The sequence below is a fragment of the Pan troglodytes genome, chromosome 11, assembly GCF_028858775.2.
Source record: "Pan troglodytes isolate AG18354 chromosome 11, NHGRI_mPanTro3-v2.0_pri, whole genome shotgun sequence".
In the NCBI taxonomy this organism is placed as follows: Eukaryota; Metazoa; Chordata; class Mammalia; order Primates; family Hominidae; genus Pan; species Pan troglodytes.
Window position 1 is genome coordinate 102,870,028 of NC_072409.2, and position 21,892 is coordinate 102,891,919.

At 37.1% G+C, this 21,892-nt stretch overlaps 1 long non-coding RNA gene across 1 annotated transcript in view; it reads left to right on the forward strand.

Moving 5' to 3' along the window:
• The window catches only part of LOC134807612 (uncharacterized), a 30,036-nt gene extending 15,499 nt beyond the window's left edge, over positions 1-14,537 (forward strand). The window contains exon 3 of the long non-coding RNA XR_010148502.1: positions 13,924-14,537. This is a non-coding gene — a long non-coding RNA (uncharacterized LOC134807612). The remainder of the gene's footprint in view (positions 1-13,923) is intronic.
• The last annotated feature ends 7,355 nt before the right edge of the window (positions 14,538-21,892 follow it).

A 21,892-nucleotide genomic window follows, 5' to 3' on the forward strand; every position in this document is an offset into this window, starting at 1 on the left:
GATAAAGAAAATGTGACATGAGCACACAGTGGAATATTTTTCAGTCTCAAAAAGGAAGGAAATCTTGCAATATGCAACAACATGGATAAACCTGGAGAACACTATGCTAAGTCACAGAAGGACAAATGCTGCGTGATTCCACTTATATGAGATATCTAAAACGAACAAACTTATAGAAGGAGAGAGTAGAATAGTATATGCCAGGGACTAGTGAGTGTGGGAAAAGGGGAGTTGCCATTCAATGGAGTTAGAGTTTCCATTATGCAAGATGAGTAAGTTCTAGAGAGTCTCTCTACATCATTGTGTCTACAGTTAACAATACTGTATTGTATGCTTAAAAGTGAGTTAAAAGGGCAGATTTCATGTTAAATGTTCTTAGTACAATAAAAAATGACAAATGTTACAGTTTAGTTTACAAATGTATAAAATCTTCTTTAGGATATAATATTGGTGAAATAATTTAGTTTGCAATTACAATTATCTACATACTATGCAAATCTCTCAGAGAATGTTATTTGACAAGTCTTACAAAATACAGTTTGTTTTGATGTTACATATGAAATTCTTACATCTTACCTTTTACCAAAAATGTAAAAAAGTCTGATAGAACGTATCTGAAAATTCTAAAAAAAGACACAACTTTTCTCTGCTGAAGTTTAGAAAATTAGAACTAGAAGGAATGTATAGTATTTTGCCAAAAGATGTCATATATAGAGTTAGAGATTAAAGTAGGGTAAGAAACAATCGGGTGTCTTGCTCTGAGCTCATAAGAGTATACAAGTTTTAAACTTGTTGCCCATCAAAGGAAGATTTCTGGAGGTAAAGCATAGAAAGCAAAGAGATAGTGTGACTCAGTAAATTTCCTTTAATCCAGGTCCTAAAACTCTGATTAGCAAACATGAAGACTAAAGTTAATATTACATACCAAAGATTAAGAAAGTATTTCTCCTATGCCTCCCCCATAGTAGAGGTACCAGTTGTATCTCCTCTGCCATATATTCTTTCTTAATAGAGAATCAGCAAAATCTTGGGCTCTTTCTTTTGACAGAAGCTGCCTTATGTGAGCAATCCACACTGGACATAGAGTGGGCCAGTTAGATTGTCTCACTCACAAATTCCAGAATAAAGCCATGGAAAGAATGAATCAATAATCTGTGGAGAATTGAAGTGGAAAATTCTTAATTCTCCAAGATTAAGGATGCCATTTTAGATTGGTTTTGATGGTGAGCAAGGAAGTCAGTCCACGGAAGAAGAAATAACCCAGGAAAAGTAGAGATAAGAGATGTCACAACTGGAGAGACAGAAAATTACTGCCCTCAAGATATTATTTTTCAAATCAACAAAGGTTTACTGGGTACTTTAGGACTGTGCTCCAAGCTGGGCAAGAGTTGGGATATGTGGTAGGCTCATAATAGATCCCAAAGATCTGTCCATGTTCTAATTCCTGGAACCTGTACATACAATCTTATTTGGAAAAAAGCTCTTTGTAGATTTGATGAAGATTTTGAGATGAAGAGATTATCCAGGTAAACCCTAAATGCCATCACATGTGTCCTCATAAAAGAGAGGCAGAGGGAAATTAGACACACTCAGAAAAGGAGGAAGCAATGTGACCATAGAGGCAGAGACTGGAGTGATGTGCCTTCAAGTCAAGGAAGCTGACAGCCACCAGAAGCCACAGGGACAGATTCTCTCCTAGAGACTCCAGAGAAGGTGTGACTCTGATGACACTGATTTTGGCTCAATGATTTCAGACTTCTGGACTTGAAGAGAATAAATTAGAACTTGGAGAGATTAAATTTCTGTTGGTTTAAGCCACTAACTTTGTGGTAATCTGTTACTATAAAGCTATGGGAAGTTAATGTAGAGTTTTTGGCAGCATTAAATAAAAGATATGTTCTGTTCTCAAGGAGTTTAGAATCAATGAGGTTAGAAAAACAGCACTCAATTAACCTAAAAAAGTAATTCTTTATTAGAGGGGTTAGTTGACAAAGGGCTATGACAAAAGAACAAACATGCAATTACTTCTAGTGAATTCTAAGACATTATGATAGAGATGGCATTAATACTGGGCCCTGAAGCCAAATACAGTTTGTTTGAACTAAGAATATTTTAAAATTTCAGTGACAAAACCCATAAGTGCATGATCAGTACATTATAACTTCTCTCCTACTCAAATGAAACTAGTGTACAGTGTATGTATAAAAAACAGAGATCAAAATTGAAAGGAAATATCCTTTGTAAGATGCTAGGCAGGTCTATGAGTAATGATCACTATGTCCAGTGATAAAAGTATGGCTGTCTATCAAACCTTCGCATTAAAAAATTCTCAAAATGTATAGAACAGTTAAAAAAATCACATTTTTTTCAATTTGATTTAAATTTTAGTTTCCTTTCCCCCTAAAGTTGTGAAAATGCATATTTGACATTATTAAACCTGAAACTGACTTTTCCTACCCTATCTAACTTTTGGATTATTTCAATATTTTTTATGGCTATTTAAGTTTTCTTTACAGGAAAGGAGAAAGGGCTATATATTTACTGAAAAATAAAATCAAATGTGAATGACCACATTTGTGGAGGAGGAATCAAATTCAGATTAATAATAAGTTAAGGAGCATTACTTTCTAATCTTCAGGCTGAGGGACTCCTGTTTTGTTGAAATGCTGGGACTGAAAATTCTGTAATGGCGAATTCACGAAGAGTTATGAGCACGGAGTGCTGCCTTCCTGCCACCTTCCAGGGCTGCTTTCTGGTCATATCTGTCAGCTCAATCCCTAGTATATTAAGCTGATCCTTTTCAGAAAGGATTTAACAAGTAATATGCTTAGCTTAAATAGTGCCAACATAGCATTGCACACGGAAATTCCCAGCAATTCTGAGACAAATTTGGGTTGGGTAAGATAAAAAGATATAAGTCAAAATTCCTCAGAAACTATTACCAAGAAAAAACACCTCTGCTCCAAAACAAAAAGAAAACAAAGCACATTAGCTCTGGTAGACACTATGATGCTTACCAATATCCAGTTCTCTTTTCTTCTGGGGCTTAGGGGAAATTACCCCTCCTAGCACCCTTGCAGTTGTGTGTGGCCTTTGACTAGTTTTTGTGCATGAAATGTGGACAGAAACATCTCTGTGAGATTTTCCAGTATTCTCACTCTTCCACTAAAAGGTGTTCTGAAACTACATTTTCCATAGTGAAGCTTCCCTCAGTTGGAGATTGTGTGGAGTAGGGCAAAATACAATGTATTGGACACTCAGAGTTAACAATAAATGTAACTTCATTGTATTAAGACCCTTAGATATCACAGTTAAATTGTTACTGCAGTATAACCTAGGTTATTCTAAGGAACATACCAGTTAACCAAAAGAAATAGACACAAAAATTATATGTAAAACAAACCAGAAAGAAATTCTTTTGAGTTTAGTGTGACTGCATATTTTTTCTGTTTTAGGTTTGAACGTATATACACACTACTTTTATGAATGAAAAAATTATACTCTAAAAAGAGATTATCTATAAAATCCTCCTGAGTTTAAAGTGAAAACAACCACTTTTTATTCTTAGATATTTGCATTCCCTCTTCCAGTCATAATCCTGGATGTTTACAAATAGAATAAACTCTAAAGGTACGCTGGTTTTTATCCATCATAAAATTTTAGATTTCCTGTTGGTGGCTTCCTCCATGTAGTTCCTTACTTTATTCCTTCTTTCCTTCAATCTTATGTTATTTCCCAGCACGTTGACACTCAGATTATTTCGTTAGTTCTGCAATAATGTTTTATATGATGAATAGAGGGAATCGTTTGAAACTAGTTATTGAAGCTTGTCTTGATCTTATTCTAAGTCGTGGAAAATCCCTCTGAGTTCTCTGGTAAGGGGCCTGGCATCACGTGAAGCTTTGCTACTTGCCTGGAAACAGCAATTTCACCTTTGAGTAAGAATAATCAGCAGTTTATGAATGTTTGTACATCTGTGTGTACGTGTGTGGGTGTGCCTGTGTGTGTTTGTACATGCATGTATGATGGAACATCTTGGATTTTGTAAAACAATACAATTTCAACACTCCCTCCATAGTTGACAAATGCTCTGTATTTCCCCTCCATCCCCAACTTGTCATTTCTACCTTTTTAGGTTAAAAGAGTGAGTTGTATTAAAAATTAAGTTTTAATTGTTAAATATGTAAAATGTAGCAGACATTTAAGTAGCCACCATTAGTATCTGGAAGCTATAAACACTTTCTCCAAATCCATGAAAAATTACAAATAAGCCAATAGAAAAATTGACAAAAAACATGAATAAGTAATCTACAAATGAAGAAACTAGAATTCTCATTATACATATAAAACAATGTTTAATTTCACTAGTAATTAGAAGAATGCAACAGATAAGTATCATTTTGTAGCCATGAAGTTAGACATAATGATAAAATCTAATAAGGCTTAGCACCCCAAAACAACCAAACTCTAATACATTGTTATTAGGAGTGAATATTGGCACAACAAAGTGAAAGAAAAAGTTGGAATTATTTAGTGTTATGGGCTGAACTATGTTCACCCCAGAAAAGGCATGTTGAAATCCTTATCTCCAGTACCTCATAATGTGACCTTATTTGGAAATACAGTCATTGCAGATACAATTAGTTAATATGATGCCATACCAGTTTAGGGTGGGCCCCTAATCCAATAGGACTGATGTCCACATAAGAAGATGGCTGTGTACAGATACAAAGAGCCAGGGAGAATGCTATGTGAAGAAGGAGGTGGAGATTGGAGTTATGCTTCCTCAAGCAAGCAATGTCTGTAGTTACCAGAAGTGGGAAGAGGCAAGACAGCATCCTTCCTCCCCACTAGAGTGTTTGCAGGAGGAATGACTCTGCCAACACGTTGATTTTGGACCTCTATCCTCCCCCAAAATGGGACAATACATTTCTTTTCCATTAGGTCCCCAAGTTTGAGATATTTTATTATGGTAGACCTAGGAAACTAATACATCTAGTTAAGCTAAAAATATGCATACTGATGATTCACAATTCTATCTACCCTAAACAAATTCTCCCACATTAACACAAAGAACCCAGTGAGTGCAACTTAGGGTCTTTCAAAAGTATTCTATGAACCTCATGGTAGATGTTTCTGTGTATGTATAGTAAGATGGGGTGGAGAGTGGTAAGCTAATGTGGTTGTTGGCCCCTCATCCTGGCTTCAACCACAGTTATTTGTTTTTGGTTCTGCTTAAGACTTCCCTTGAATAAAGAATTCCATGACTAAAAGGAAACTTGAAAGCAAGTGGAATAAGAAGACATTCTTTTCTAAAGTGATGACATTTCCTTTTAGAAAACTCTTTGATCTAATTTAAAGCTTTTTCTCTTTGTACCTCCTTTTTTGGTGTTATTATTTTATCTATGTATCTTATATACAATATTTTTATTTTAGTGAATTTTTTTCCCCTTCTGATATTTTTACTCTTATATAAGTTTAATTTTATTGTTGACATAAGTTAGCAATAGTAATTTATCTGTCCTATCAATCAAGACTTCATCTGTCACATTTTTCTTAGCTAAGTTATAATTATAACCAACTTTGGATGGTATGAAGTATGGATCAATATTTATTTATGCATATGTATATCTAATTGTTCCAGCATGATTTATTGAAAAGGTTAGCCTTTTCCACTGAATTGTCTGTGTACCTTTGTCAAAAATAAATTGACCATATATGAGTGAGTCTGCATCTAGACTTCTTACTCTGTTCTGTTCATCTATTTGTCAAATTTTAGACCAATAACACACTCTGTTGATTACCGTAGCTTCATAATAAGTCTTCAAATCAGGTAGTACAGCAACTTTGTTCTTTCTTTACAAAGTTTTTTTGGTCATTACCGGTCCTTTGCATTTCCATATGATTCCAAAACTAATCCAAAATGAATCAAAGACAAATGCAAAACTAAAAAGCATAAAATTTTAAAATGAAATCCATAAGAAAATTTCCATGATCCTGGTACTGGGCAAATAATTTTTAGATATGATACCAGAAGCATAATGCACAAAGTAAAACATCAATAAATTAGATTTTATCAAAATTAAGAACTTCTGCTCTTCAAAACATGATGTAAACACAATGAAAACTCAAAGACTAAGTGAAAATATTTGCAAGTTATATATCTGATAAAAAATTTTAATCCAGAATACATAAAGAACTCTCAAAACTCAACAGAAAACAACCCAATAAAAATGGGCAAATAACTTGAAAAGACACTTCACCAAAGAAGATATGTGGATGACAAATAACTACATGAAAAGCTGAAAACACAAATTGAAAACACATGGAGATATCACCTCTCCATGTGATATCATCACTTATTAGGAGGTCTAAAATTAGAAAGACTGACTATTCCAAGTGTTGACAGGGATATATGGAGGAGCTGTAATCCTTATACACTTCTGGTAGGAATATAAAATGGTACACCTACTTTGGAAAACAACTTGACAATTTCTTATAAAATTAAGCACACACTCCTATATAAGCACCTTTCCCTTTGTAAGTATTTGTCCAAGAGAAATTAAAGCATATGTTCATACAAATAAATCATGATGGATTTATTTATAAACTGGAAGCAATCTAGATGCCTATCAATGACGAACAGATAAACAAATGGTGGCACAGCCATATGATGAAATACTATTCACCTATAAAAAGAAAGGAACTATTGATATATACACCAACATGGATGCATTCTCCTCTAACTTTTCTCTTGCTAGCATTTTCCCTCCATATGTTCCAGCACTAGTGCAGGCCTTTTATTTCCTTAACCATGACTATGTTATCCACATCTCTGCTTATGCTGTTCTTTTTATCTAGAATACACTACCTCCTCTTCAATTAGGTACATTCTATTTATCTGTAAGTTTAGTTTCTTACTTTAGTTTCTCTGAGAATCTTTCCTTGATTGTGGGACTCTGTTACATGTTCCTATGGGCTTCTCCTATCAGATTAGCATTTAGAGTATAACTTAGTGTAGAACTGTGCAGATTTTGGTGTTAGGCAGTGCTATGGTTTGGATGGGATTTATCTTCAACAATACTCATGTTGAAATTTGATCCCCAATGTGGCAATGTTGGGAGGTGAGGCCTAGTGGGAGGTGTTTAGTTCATGGGAACAGATGCCTTATGAATAGACTAATGCCTTCCTGAGAGAGTGAGTGAGTTCTCACTCTTGAGGAATGAGTTAGTTTCCATGAGAGTGGGTTGTTAAGAGTCTGGCTTCCTTGGTTTCCCTCTCTTGCTTCCTCTGTCGTCATATGATTTCTTTTCACATACGTGCTTCTCTTTTGCTTTCTAACATGAATGGAAGCAGTATGAGACCCTCACTGGATACAGCTGCCCAATGTTGGACTTTCCAGCCACTGTAATCATGAGCCAAATAAACCTCTTTCTTTATAAATTACCCAATCTCAGGTATGCTTTTATAGCAAGACTGAACAGACTAAGACAGGCAGACCTCTCTCAAAATCTCAAATCTTTGCTTTCCTAGCTGTGTGACTTTGAGTAAATTATACTGCCAGGCTAAGCATCAGGTTTCTTCAATTGTAAAGTGATGAGTAAGTTCTATAAAACTATTAAAAGTGCATACAAAGTGTTTAGGATGGTGCATGATTTTTTTCAAAGTACAGTAAGTCCTCATTTAACATCATATATAGGTTCTTGGAAACTATGACTTCAAGCAAAATGATGTATAACAAAGCCATTTTTATTCCTCATCAGTGTTATAACAAAAGAGTTGAACAAAAGGACATTATTTGTGGACCTGCTGTACATCATTTCACTTGAAGTCCCAGTTTCTAAGAAACTATTGATGAAGTGAGGTTCCTAGAACCTATTGATGACATTAATAGTTTAACTATTCAATGAGTCCTCTCTTAATAAGTAATTCAGTAAATGAATACAGTAAATGTATTGACATCAGAAATTATTTTCTCAGGAGCCATATCACTTACTGTATTCATGATAGCTTATTATTTTACTGAATTTTTATTTCTTATTTAACTACCCTTCTCTGCCATAACACTGTGAGCTTTGTTAAACGCAGACTATATCCCTCTTATTTGTTCATTGTTGTTTCCCCAGGATCTAGAAAATATTGGGCACATAATAGGTAAATGAGTGAAAGAATGAATACTTAAGACTCTATTTTCCTGTTAAGAGAGAGCTCTTGCTTTTATTGGAACTGTACCCATTCCTCGTAATCTACAAGTTATCACAGAAGCAGCCTATGTTCAATGTAGCTACCTCCCTGACTGCACTTAATTGGCCCAGGGATTGGTTGCTACCCTACATGGATTAATGAGTCTGTGCCTTTGGATTTCGTGCTTTTGTTCAAAAACGCAGAAAGATACAGTTGTTCAAATCTTTGTGTGGTTGAGACTATAACATGTAAACATGAGGGTTCTCAATTTTTGCTATATCAAGGAAAAAGTCTGCATTGAATAAAAGAATAAAGAATGACAAGAGAAAAGTAGAGAGGAGATAGATGGGCTTGGGAGTGATAGTGGTAGCCAAGGCTGTAAGGTTGGCAAGTGAAGGCTGGGGAGTGGTAAGATTTAGGTAGTGGTTTTAAATATTATCTCATTTCCACTCATTTACCTCCTGTTTGGTGAGGTATGAGGACATTTAGGTTACTTGAGCATTGTCCCAATATAAATAGAGATTTTTGTTCTTAGACATGGAATTAGTTGTAGATTCCCAAGTCCTATAATCAATGTCACTCTTTGTTGATGGAAAAAGAATGCTACAGCTCATACATGTTTAACGTGTTCAGTTTTCATTATATAAGACCCCATTCATAAAACAAGTGCAAAAGGATGGTGTACAGCACTGGTGTGTTAACAGAGTAAAAGGTTTAACAAATCATTGCCCATATCCTGTAATCAAGCACATAGAATATGACCTAGTTATCTATAAAAAGCATGATAACTGGATCAAGATAAAGGAACAATATTTATAGCCTTTCCAACACAAATGTAGAATATAAGTGTGTTAGAAGAACATTAATAAATCAAACATAGAGTTATATGATTCAAGGTTAGCAGGATTAAGAAAATTACAAACTAGGCTAGGAAAATCCTCTATGAAATTCAGTTCTCTCTCTTGGATATCTGACCTAGCCAGTAGGGCTGGGGTAGCACATTCATGTTTTTTAATGCTTCAGTTCTATATATTTTGAGAATCTCCAGGCACCTAGCACAAACCTTTGAAGGTTCCCTTGTCCCCAGGCTTATCAGCACTTGCAAATAGATGCCTGAGGGCCTTAATCCAACCAGTCAGCAGTCAGGGAGGCTCTGCCTTTCAAAGCCATTTGAGAATCAGCTGGGAACAGCCTCGCATACTCAGAGTAAAATGATACAGCTTCTGAGATAATTTCTGATGTTAGAATAAATTCATGTATGTTGTTCCCCAAATACTATTATAAGCACTTCCATTGAAAGATGTACGTCATGTCACAAAAAGTAAAAAACATTGTTTATCAGCTCTTATTTTATTTTCTTTGGATGGGGGGGCAAAATTGCCTATAGAATTTAGAATAATGGGTGAAAATTATCATCTAAAAATTCTGAATCTCTCATTCACAAATATCCTCTCCTTTTTCTTTTCCTACATTTCTCCCACTGGCCTCTGCTTTCTCTGTCTCCTACTGTCTCTCTTCTAAAGATAAAAATCTTGTGTTAAATAAGCAATGCCAAAATAAAATGAGAACGCATTGCCAAGAAGAGAGGTAGAGCACAAGTAGATTTTCATTCAGACAAATTCTTTTTTATATAAAAAAAATGGTCTGGTTGGTGGCTTTACACCTGTAATCCCAGCACTTTGGGAGGCTGAGGTGTGTGGATCACCTGAGTTCAGGAGTTCGAGACCAGCCTGGCCAACATGGTGAAACCCCGCCTCTACTAAAAATACAAAAATTAGCTGGGTGTGGTGGCGGGCGCCTGTAACCCCAGCTGCTTCAGAGGCTGAAGCAGAAGAATCGCTTGAACCCCGGAGGCAGAGTTTGCAGTGAGCCAAGATCACACCACTGCACTACAGCATGGGCAACAGGGCAAGACTCCATCTGAAAAAAAAAAAAAAAAGGAAGAGAAAAACAACCAAGTATATCTCCTGGATTCCTATATTAGTTTCACTTTTAGAATTGATGATTGGTGTCTCAATTTAGATCATCATTTAAATAAATTTAATATATGACAGGATTTGAAATGGGATTTTCCTGCTCTCTTGGGGTTTCAGGTAAGCCTCAAATTTGGGATGACCGATGGTAATACATTCATATTCTAGAGACAGCCAGCTGGGAGATACATGCATACGATTCATTAACAAGAGAAGAACTGGTCCAGTGACTATTAGCCATGTCTTGAAATTCAAGAGGAGGATGCCTTGAAAAGAATGGTTAGGAGTAAAGAGAGCTTTGACTTTTCTATTTCCCTTGTAAGGGTGGTGAGGGGAAGAGGTTGTCTATCTGGTCCCTATCCTCATGCAGGCCAAAATTTAGGAAGATCTAAGAGAATCAAATGTAGAGTTTGGAAGTGTCTAAAAAGTAGGCAGTATCAGAAGGGTGGGAGGAGTGAGCGTTACATGCTCACAGTCCTACACTCATAGTTCAGCCACCAGGACAGAGATTGGTGAGAGAACTCTTGCAGAACGGTCTGCTGTGTGTCTCCAGGCATTTGGGACCATGATGCCTGGATATGAATGTCTGATTTTAGCTGGAGAAGTGGTAACTGGCTGAAATAGACATGTTTAGAGAGAGAGGGACCCACAGTGGATCAAGATGTAGGGCCACATTTAGTATGGCAGAGATGCCGTGGGTGTGTGGGCCAGGTCCCTAGCTGTGACTGGAAATGTACAAAAGCTGAGGCAGGACTTGAAGAGATCAGCAATGAGTCCATTATCCAAGCCAGGGACATGGAATTGCCCACACAGATGCTCCATTACCACAGCATTCATATATATACAACCTGGTTCCCTTTCGCTCATTTCCCTGTCCTCAGGCCTGATGAGAGCTGATGGAAAATGAGTGTACAAGCAGACCCTGTTGTGACTGAAATTGAATGGAACTGGATATTTCAATACCTGAATGAGGCCAGAGGTTGAGGGGATGTTAGTAAGGGGTAAGGAAGGGGGTGCTCACCAAGCTCTGGAGGCTATGATGGAAGAGAAACCAAGTTGTGTCCTGTGTGTACCTCAATCAGGGCCAAATATTATTGCTATTTGTGGCAACTGAGTATCACAGCAAAAGCATACTGGTTTGAATACTGTGAGCTAACATTTCAATCTCAGAAACTAAATGATTAGTGATTAGACCAGAGCCTGTGCACTTTTTGAACTCATTGGAACAGAAAGCAACCTGGGCTGGGCATGGTGGCTCCTGCATGTAATCCCAGCACTTTGCGAGGCCAAGGTGGGAGGATCACTTGAAACCAGCAGTTGGAGACTAGTCTGGATAACAAAGTGAGACCCTGTCTTTAGAAAAAAAAAAAAAAAAAAAAAAAAACCTAAAAAATTAATTTAGCTGGGTATGGTGGCGTGCATGTAGTCCTACCTACTCGGGAGGCTGAGGCTGAAAGATCACTTGAGCCCAGGAGTTTGAGGTTGCAATGAACTATGATTGCACCACTGCACTTCAGTCTGGGAAAATGAGCAAGACCCTGTCAAAAAGAAAAATAAATGAATAAAAAAGAAAAAAGAAAAGAGAGAAAAAAGAAAAAGAAAGCAACTTATTATTTGTGTATTTATATCCTCTAGCTGCCACTTTGTGTGAAGGCACACATAAATACTGGAGGAAAAGAGACTCATCTGAGGGCAGAAGGATCAGCCAGTCTTTATTTCCATCTGTTCTGAGACAAACATCTGTCTCACATTTCTGACAGGCTGGTTGATGTGGCTTCCCTGATTCTAGTTTGCTGCATGTCCCAGTGACTAATTCTTTGGTGGGTTTCATTTAGGAGCCCTTTGGGTATGCCTTAAAGTAGAGGTCTCTGTTGCTTCTGCCCCCTGAGCTAGTGCCTGAATAATTTATTCCCACAGCTTCAGATACTAAGCCTCATTACAAATTGAAAAATTAGATTATCTCATGGTCTGAGATTGAGGAGAGCTTCAGTTCTGTGGCTAGGGCTGGAAAGGCAGCAACAGCAGAAAGCTGACTGTGGTGTTTTATTGCTGCTTTAGACCTCATTTTTAAGACACAACAAACCATCCTCTTGGATTACTTATTCATCTCCTTTCTTGCCCTCTGGTGTGTAAGTTCCACATAGGTACTATTCCATCACCTAGAAAGTATCTGTCAGCTTTTTGCAATGAATGAAGGAATAAAATATCTTTATTGTAAACATCGTGATCACAGATTGTACATATATTAACCTAATATATATTTGGAATTTTTGTCCAAATCATCCAAACTTTTACTCATCAGATGGTGGATACGTGTCAAAACACTAATAGCAAGATTGCAGTAAGTTTAGCCATTACTTCTTGTACAGAATCCAACAGTTCAGTAAGTTCTTATTTAACACCTTAACAAGGAAGAGATACTGTCTCAGACTTTAAGAAATTTGAAACACTTGGAAGATAAAGACAATATTTAAACATGTGAAACAAATAAGGTGCAAGATTCTTCTATGTGCCTACTCTGAGAGAGAATGTTCCCTACCTTGGCTTCAAAAGTGAAGACAGTGTATATCAGTTCTATGGAAATGGCAGATTTCCCCAGCGTAAAACACATTATGAGTACAAAACTGGATCCCTTATGAAAACTAGAGTTATTTTAAGAATGAAATATTACTTCCATATAGATCATTAAACCAATATCTTTTCATAAAACAATATGTCTCTTTCTATGTAAGTACTGATTTGTAAAGTCTAAGGTACATGTAACCTTTATTTTATTCCAGAATCATTTCCTGTGATTTTTAATGAGGGATACTTTGGAAAAATGGCTGAAGTTTTATCCGTATATCTTCTTATTAAACAAGCAATGAAAAATGCAATTGGGAGACATAAATAAGCAGAGAGATTTCTAGTAAATCGAAGGCTGCATATACAGCTGTTGAAATAGATGAAATAAATGTACTAGGAAATTTTTTGGGTACAAAAAATTCTACATAGTATCTTTAATTTAGTATTACTCTTTTGGATTTCTTTAAATGTCTTTAGATACAATGTTTGACCTAAACTTGTGATGGATAAAAGTGTGTATTTCTGTAGCATAAAAAATAGGTTCTTGGCAAAAAGAAAAAAATACATACTGTTGCTCTTGAAAGATTTTAGACTATTTTCTTTGATGAATACTTTACTAATAATTTACTCCACAGCCTTTCCTTACAGGCTACTAAACTTCCATGCTAAACCTGAATCACATCCACATTCTGTAGATGTGTGAGAATGTCACGTGTTGTTCAAAAGTTTTCCACTGAAGCCAACACTTCCTGTGTGTAGAAAACCTCCAATGTAGACCTCAAATGGGGGCGAGAGAATAGCGCTTTGTGTGTAGTCAGTGCTATGATAAACAATGAAAATCATTTTTTTTCTAATAGAATAAAACAAGATCACTTCCATAAACTGGTACATGCTGATTTACTTTGCATACTCATATTGCCACATGTAGGCCTCCATTAGCTTTTAGTTCTATTGTGGAACAAAATTGGTGCAGTAACACAAAATCGTTGGGAATAAATTTTATAATTTTTATGATAGTGTCAGTCTGGCTTGTCTTCAAAACACAAAAGATAAGGCATCAGACAATAAAATCCTGGCCATATTAAATGGGACAATCTCAGGAGACTGTAATTCTTGTCTTTTCTATTTAGTTACCTTTTTTTAGTCCTCTGTTTCCATTTCACTTCTCTGCTCCAATATCTCTGGTTCCCACTGACTCCAGGATGGACTCCAAACCTCCCACTTTGCCTGGAAACCTTCAGAATCTGGCTCCAACCCACCTATTATCTGAGGGTCAAGTCCTGCATCAGATTGTATTTTCCAATGTTGGCTGCAACAAGATCTCGATGTGATCTTGACGTTCCTCCCATAGAGTGGTGGAGTCTACATCCCCTCTCCTGGAGACTGAGTGGAGCTTTGTGACTGCTGCAGCCATTGGAGTATGGCAGAAGTGCTGTTATGTCACTTATGAGATTGGATCATAAAAATGCCACACACTTCCTTCCTCTCTTGGAATGCTGAGGCCATGTTGTGAGGAAGTCCAATGAGCCCCTGTGGAAAGACCATATAGAATGACTACTTTGAGATGTTCCAGCTTACAGCCCTGCTTGGCCCTAGCCAACAGCCAGCATCTTTCACCAGACATATGAGTGACGACCCTCCAGATGATTCCAGCTTCCAGCCAGTGAATCACATCTAGCTTTCAAGTCTTCCTAGCCGAGGCCCCAGGCATTGTGAAGCAGAGGTAAGTAATTCCTCTCACGCCCTGTCCAAATTCTGGACCCACAGAATCTGTGAGCATCATAAAGTGGATGATTTTTGTCATCAGATCTTGGGATGGTTTGTTACGTAGCAACAATAATTGAATACTCCCTTTGATTGCAAGCAGCTGAACCACATTTCAGACTAGCTCAATCCCAGGGGAGGGAACTTAAGAAGATATAAGTGTATCTGATTAAAAGGGAAGGAAATCAAAAAACTGAAAACTCATCAGAAATGAAGGCAAGCATTAATTCCATTTTCCTGAGGATCAGCTTATCTCTCTGAGGTCCTATGGTTTCAGATCTCTGCTTATCTGTAAATCTGGTTTGTTTATTTATTTATTTTATTTTATTTTAATTTTTGAGATGGAGTCTCGCTCTGTCGCCCAGGCTGGAGTGCAGTGCCGCGATCTCGGCTCATTGCAAGCTCTGCCTCCCGGGTTCACGCCATTCTCCTGCTACAGCCTCCCGAGTAGCTGGGACTACAGACGCCTGCCACCACGCCCGGCTAATTTTTTGTATTTTTAGTAGAGACGGGGTTTCACCATGTTAGCCAGGATGGTCTCGATCTCCTAACCTCGTGATCCACCCGGCATGAGCCACCGCGCCTGGACTGGTTCATTCTTTTCTGTCTGAGCAGGTCAGCTTTCTCTGCTTTTCAGTATACATAGTGATCTACATCACCTCGATTTTGGCTGCAAGCAGAGTAAGAAATTAGTGTTTACCAGCCCAATTTTATATTTCTAAGAGAGAGGTATTCTCTTAAAGTCCTTCCAGGTAATTTTGGCCAATGGGTCAAATGTCCTATGAACATGCTGGAGTACATGTCTATGAGGTGCACAGTTAACAAAGGGATAATCTTAGTTAACATCCTCTAGAAAGTAGAGACTGAGGGAAGGGTTACAGGGGTAATATTTTATTTAGAAGGTGTGAGCCCAGGCTGGAGGGCATGTAGAAAACAGAATATGAAGTTAATGAAGGTGTGAAGCAATGCGACGTGATACCTTATCCTGCTGCTGCCACTTCACAGCAAATGGACGTTGTTTTAGGCTGGTAACTTTGTGTTCATTTATTACAACAGCAATGGAGACTAATAACAGTGCACAAGGATTCAATTCCCATCCAGGGGTCAGATGCTCTGAAAGCTGTCTCATATCTACGTAACCTAATATTCCACCATTTTCCACCTGAACCATTTGTTACAATGTGGTCTCTTTGCACAGTGCTCACCAAAGCATTATAATCTGCTATTATAGTCTTGTTTTTATTCTTTTGCCCACATTCTTCCACAAGCTCAGAATGACCTCATGTCTTTCTACCTGAAGCCTGCTATACCATTTGTTGCACACAACTTCTACCATCTCTATGGACTTTATACAATGTACTTAATAATGAAAAGCACTGAAGAGAGAGGAAGAAACAGGGAAAAGGGAGACCAAGTCATATCAGGATTTGAATTTGAAAATCATCCAGGAAATCACGTAAATCTGTTTTATAAATTTCCAGATTTGGAATCACAAATTTACTAGGTAGCCATACACTCAGTGCTGCCAATTTCCATTCTAGTTCATCTCCATTATATTTTTGTATTTTTTGCTTCCTTTTCTTTTTCTTGTTTCCTCTTCCCTGCCTTTCTTTCCTCTAGATGACGCCTGGAAGTGTATTAACTATCCTGAGCTGACAACATGCTGACTCACTAATGGAAAATTGTGACTAACAAACCTGCCAGGTTACCAGATTTTTCCCTTCATAGATATTTTCTTGGTGCATGTTTGAATGAATGGATGATTAATTGATAAGATTTTAAAAGCGTTCGGTTGACACCAATCATAACTGGAAGCAAAAGAGATTCATCTGAGTTCTTTCAAATTATGCTTGCCTGACACCTTCTCCACTGCAACTTGTTGAAAGGCCCAGGGTGAATCACCTGCCTGCACAATATAACAAAGGGAACAGCACATGCACCCATGGGCCTCTGCTAATCTCTGGGCTGACCTCTGTTAGCTCCATGGTTATTCTGGTCTAGACAGGCTTATGCTGAGAAATACTTTATATTTTCTGAAGACAAGTGTTATGTAATTCTGGTGCTTAGAGAATACTTAAATGATTCTTCCAAATTGTGCTCCTAATTTCTGAATGTCATCAAACGTCAAACTAGTATTTTTTAGTTTTGTATAATACAAAAGTATCTCTGTTTTGTATGATATAAAAGTATTTTTTAGTTTCAGATAACTAAAAAATACAAAAGTCATTTTTAATTAGTTACCTGTCATTGTAAACATTCAGTTCCTGTTCTTTGAAAAGATTTGTCTCTGTATTTCTTCAAACATTTATAATAATCCAAGGGGAGCTAGAAAATATCAGGTACAAGGAGATGGAGGACGTCTAAGTTAGGGTGCCCAGGCTTTAGAGAGCAACTTCATTTATATGTTAGTTTGACACTGTATCTGAGATGCAGAGCAAGTATGATGAAAGCTTTTAAAAAAAAATCCAACCAGACAGATCAGATTGACAACAGAGGTAAAATGTGACTCTTGTGCAGTCTGATAAGTAACATTTCTTAAACTTGTCACATAAAACATTCTGTTATGCTTCAGGCTGTTGAAAATAATTTCATGCACAGGAGCATAGTCACCTGAGGCAATTCTGTTGTTCTGCAACAGCCTTAGGACAAATGAACAGCTTGGAGGTGGAAATTTTGGGTTATCATATAATTGTAATCATTACCCAGACTGAACAAGAGTGATTCGGTAGAGTGAGAACGATAGCCATGTGGATTAACCTACTTTCACTTTTTAATGACTATTTCTTCTACCCCAAAGATCAAAGAATATTTGTCATTGAGAAAATTTCAGATGTTCTTTAAAAGGCACATTTCTTTTTTAAAAAGCTGACCCGTTGTGTGTTTATTCCACAAGATTTTCAAATGTATTCTGTTGTATCAACAAATTTGCTCAATCATCTAGGAGAAAGGCTAACAAATAATTCAAGGACTTCAAATGCTTTTATGCAGAAGAGGGAAAATACTCAAATCACTTAGGCATTTGCATACAGATTTCCTGTGATACTTCCAAACCTAAGTGCTTCCCTGAATATTGACCTTGAGAAAGGGACTGGAATTGAAGACACAGAGGGAGCCAGGGGAACTGACAAAAGCTCTTATGCTTTCTCTCTTATCTCAGAGATATGGCATTTTACCTACGGAGAAGTGGTCATTATGAGACGCTTTTTCCCCCATATATAGTTCAGTTGAAATTAGTGACAGGAGCATAATCAGAATCAATTATTGATTATAGCAAGTTCAGCATTAAATGAAAGCAGGGAGAAGGTGATTGAGCTGCTACATTTCCCCAGTGTTTCCTTCTGTGTTTATAGTAGTTACGGAATCACCTCACACATCCCCAGAAAGTTTAAGATTGATAAGAGGAAAAGACACTCAGGTGTTTTTTGTGTGTTTGTTTGATTGATTGATTGATTTTGCGACAGGGTTTCACTCTGTTGCCCAGGCTGGAGTGCAGTGGCATGATCATGGCTCACCGCAGTCTCAACATCCCGGGTTCAAATGATTCTCCTGTCTCAGACTACAGAGTAACTGGGGTTATGGACGTCTGCCATCATGCCCGGCTAATTTTTTTTGTATTTTTAGTAGAGACGGGATTTCACTATGTTGCCCAGGCTGGTCTCAAACTCTTGACCTCAAGTGATCCATTCACCTCAGCCTCTCAAAGTGTTGGGATTACAGGCATGAGCCACCACGCCTAGCCCACTCAGGTGTTTTTCAGCTCAACTATTGTCTCTAATTTCCCCAGAACAATCACAGAATATTTCTCTGAACCCATTAGCTGAACAATGCTATAAAAATTTGGTGCTGGGATATTATAAATTATGAATTAGATGGTCAAAACGTTACTTTGAATTTCATCATATTGTTGAATTGTATTTTTTTGCCCAAACATTAAATAATGGTTAAGATAATTAATGAGAAATGAACGTATACATTTATCAACTGTGCTTTTGTTTAACCTTTTAAGTAGCCCTGTTTTTAATTGAGTATTGCTGTCTGGGTTTCACAAGCACCAAACTTTAGCATGCTAACAATTTTAATCATTAGTCAGACTTGGTCTTGAGCTGTAACATATGAAACCCAGTAGAAATGTGGTAGGATTAGGGTAGGACACGGTGGCTCAGTCTGTAATCCCAGCACTTTGGGAGGCCGAGGTGGGCAGATCACTTGAGGCCAGGAGTTTGAGACCAGCTTGGCTAACATGGTGAAATCCCATCTGTACTAAAAATACAAAGATTAGCCAGGCCTGGTGGTGCACGCCTGTAATCCCAGCTACTTGGGAGGCTGAGGCACGAGAATTGCTTGAACCTGGGGAGGTGGAGGTTGCAGTGAGCTGAGATCGCACCACGCACTCCAGCCTGGGCAACAGAGTGAGATTCTGTATCAAAAATAATAAACAAGTAATAAAAAAAGAGAAAGAAATGTGGTAGGATTAATTAGACTGTCACCAAGGGAAAGTGTCAGCCAAGTTCATGCCTTTCCTTTACCTGTTGGGTCATGGTGAGACCTTATTTTTCCTCATCTGGATTCAATTTAAAATAGGCCAGAAAATATGGAAGGGTCAATGAGGTGAGAAAATTCATAGTGGCCTCTTTTGGAGAGATGTGGAAGGGACTATTTTCTTCTCTCCCCTAGTTATTCTATGTATCAAGAATATTCCATTGAGTCAGAGCATGCTGAGAGTGTCTCAGAGGGTAGAGAAAGTAGAAATTACCCAGGGACTTTGTAGGCAACAATGGAAACCTTGGAGATTATCTACACTTGGAGCCTGCAAGCCCCCCACTATGGGCAGAAAGCAAACATCTGAAAACTAGTACATCAGCTTCAGGAACTTGCACATGGGATTGCCTGATAAAAGTCTGTGATTATAAAAAGTCCACCAAAATACCAAAATAGCTTTTTTTTTTTTGAGATAGAGTCTCACTCTGTCACCCAGGCTGGAGTGCAGTGGTGGGATCTCAGCTCACCACAATCTCCACCTCCCAGGTTCAAGCGATTCTCATGCCTCAGCCTCCCAAGTAGCTGGGATTACAGGCGCCCCCCCACCACGCCTGGCTACTTTTTGGATTTTTAGTGGAGATGGGGTTTCACTATTTTGGCCAGGTTGGTCTCAAACTCCCGCCTTAGGTGCTCCACTTGCCTCGGCCTCCCAAAGTGCTAGGATTACAGGCGTGAGCCACCACAGCTGGCCTAGTTTCTAATATAAAAATATATAAAAATAGGCCAGGCACAGTGGCTCATGCCTGCAATCCTAGCACTTTGTGAGGCCGAGGTGGGTGGATCACTTGAGGTCAGGAGTTCAAGATCAGCCTGGCCAACATGGTGAAACCCTATCTGTACTAGAAACACAAAAATTAGCCAGGTGGTAATGGGGCATCCCTGTAGTCCCAGCTACTGGGGAGGCTGAGACCGGAGAATCGCTTGAGCCTGGGAAGTGGAGGTTGCAGTGAGCCCAGATTGGGCCACTGCACTCCAGTCAGGGTGAAAGAGTGAGACCTGTCTCAAAAAAAAAAAAAATATATATATATATGTATATACATATATATACAAGTGTATATACACATATATATACATATATATACATGTGTATATATATGTATATATGTGTATATACGTGTGTATATATGTATATGTGTATATATACGTGTGTATATATGTATATATGTATATATACATGTGTATATATGTATATATACGTGTGTATATATGTATATATACGTGTGTATATATGTATATATACATGTATATATACATGTGTATATATGTATATATACATGTATATATACATGTGTATATATGTATATATACACATGTATATATACATATATACATGTGTATATATGTATCTATATATGTATATACATATATATGTAGTATATACATCGGAATTTTATTTTCTGTTAATATTCTATTAATTTTGTTTTGAGAAGTAGTATAACATAGTGGCTAAAAATATAGATCCTGGCTACCTGGATCTGGATTCTTCTCTGCCACTGGTGAGCCCTAAGTATTTTAATAAATTACTTAACCCCTATTTGCATCAGTTTCCTCATCTGAAAAATGGGGATAATAGTAATATGACATCATAGTGTTGAGAGGATTAAATGGGTTTTGCATGTGAAACATTTAGAATAGTGCCTGGCTTATAGTGAAGCACTTCACTAGTGCTTCTATTACGTGTTTCTTTATAAGTATGTATTTCATTGTAGGAGTGTGCCTTACTTTAAATCAGTAGATAGCTTCCTGAGTCACTAAGAGAGAATAGGTAACTCATGGGTAGTATTCTGTGACTATTTCTGTGCAACTACTTACAAAACTCAAGAAGGGGTACTCTTATGTGCCCCTTCTTGACTTATCATTAAAGTACCTTAGCTATTCCAACCTAAGTGTTTGTTATGCCTCATGCTTGGCTTTATCATTAGTTATGTAGAAAAACATTATCTTGATATTGGCATATGCATAACACTTATAGATTGAATATATGGTTTTCTGCATTTATTTTAGATTTTGCTCTCCAATTACTGTATTTTCTTTTGTCCAAGTATCTGACTTGAAAGTTTATAATGTGTTTTAGATATTTGTTTTGATTACGCAAGTATTTCATGTTCATCATAAAAATTAGAAAATATAAATAAGTAAAAGCAGAAACTATCACCCATCATGCTACCAAATGATGACTGCAGTTACTTAGTGTTTGTTCTTTTAAATCTTCTTCCTCTAAATTTCCATGCCTCCATGTATACACAACATATTTATTGTTTTCAAATTTAATTTATCATATACATTATTTTATACCTGATTGTTTCACTTTGTAATATGTCATGAACATATATCGATATATTTTACTATAGATTTATAGAATACCTTATAATGCCTTTGTAATATTCCATTTTATGGATGTATCTTAATGTTCTTAAACTACATTCCTATGTCAAGCAGTTAATCTTTTTTTAATGTTGTACATTATAAACCAAGCTCTGATAAAAATCAAAAAAGTTAGAATAGTTTGTCAATAACCCCAGGATATCTGATTTCAGAGAATGGAACACAGCATGAAGTACATTTCCCAAATGTGGATGAGTTAAATGTCCTGTTTAATATTTTATTTATTAAAAAGGAGGTGATCAGAGACCTGCAAGTTATTTTAGAACATCTGATGACATTGATAAAAAATGTCTATGTTTATTAGTAATGACTTCTAGACAGATTCTGATACAGTAAGTTTTCCTTTCTTTTTTGCAACTCATTTTATGTTACAATTGGGGCCTCCCAAAGAGGAAAAAGAAAGTACAAACAGACATTTTGTGATTAAACAGACATTTTATGGTTTTGACAATCACAAAAATAGCTTGAGTGGCCTGAATAAA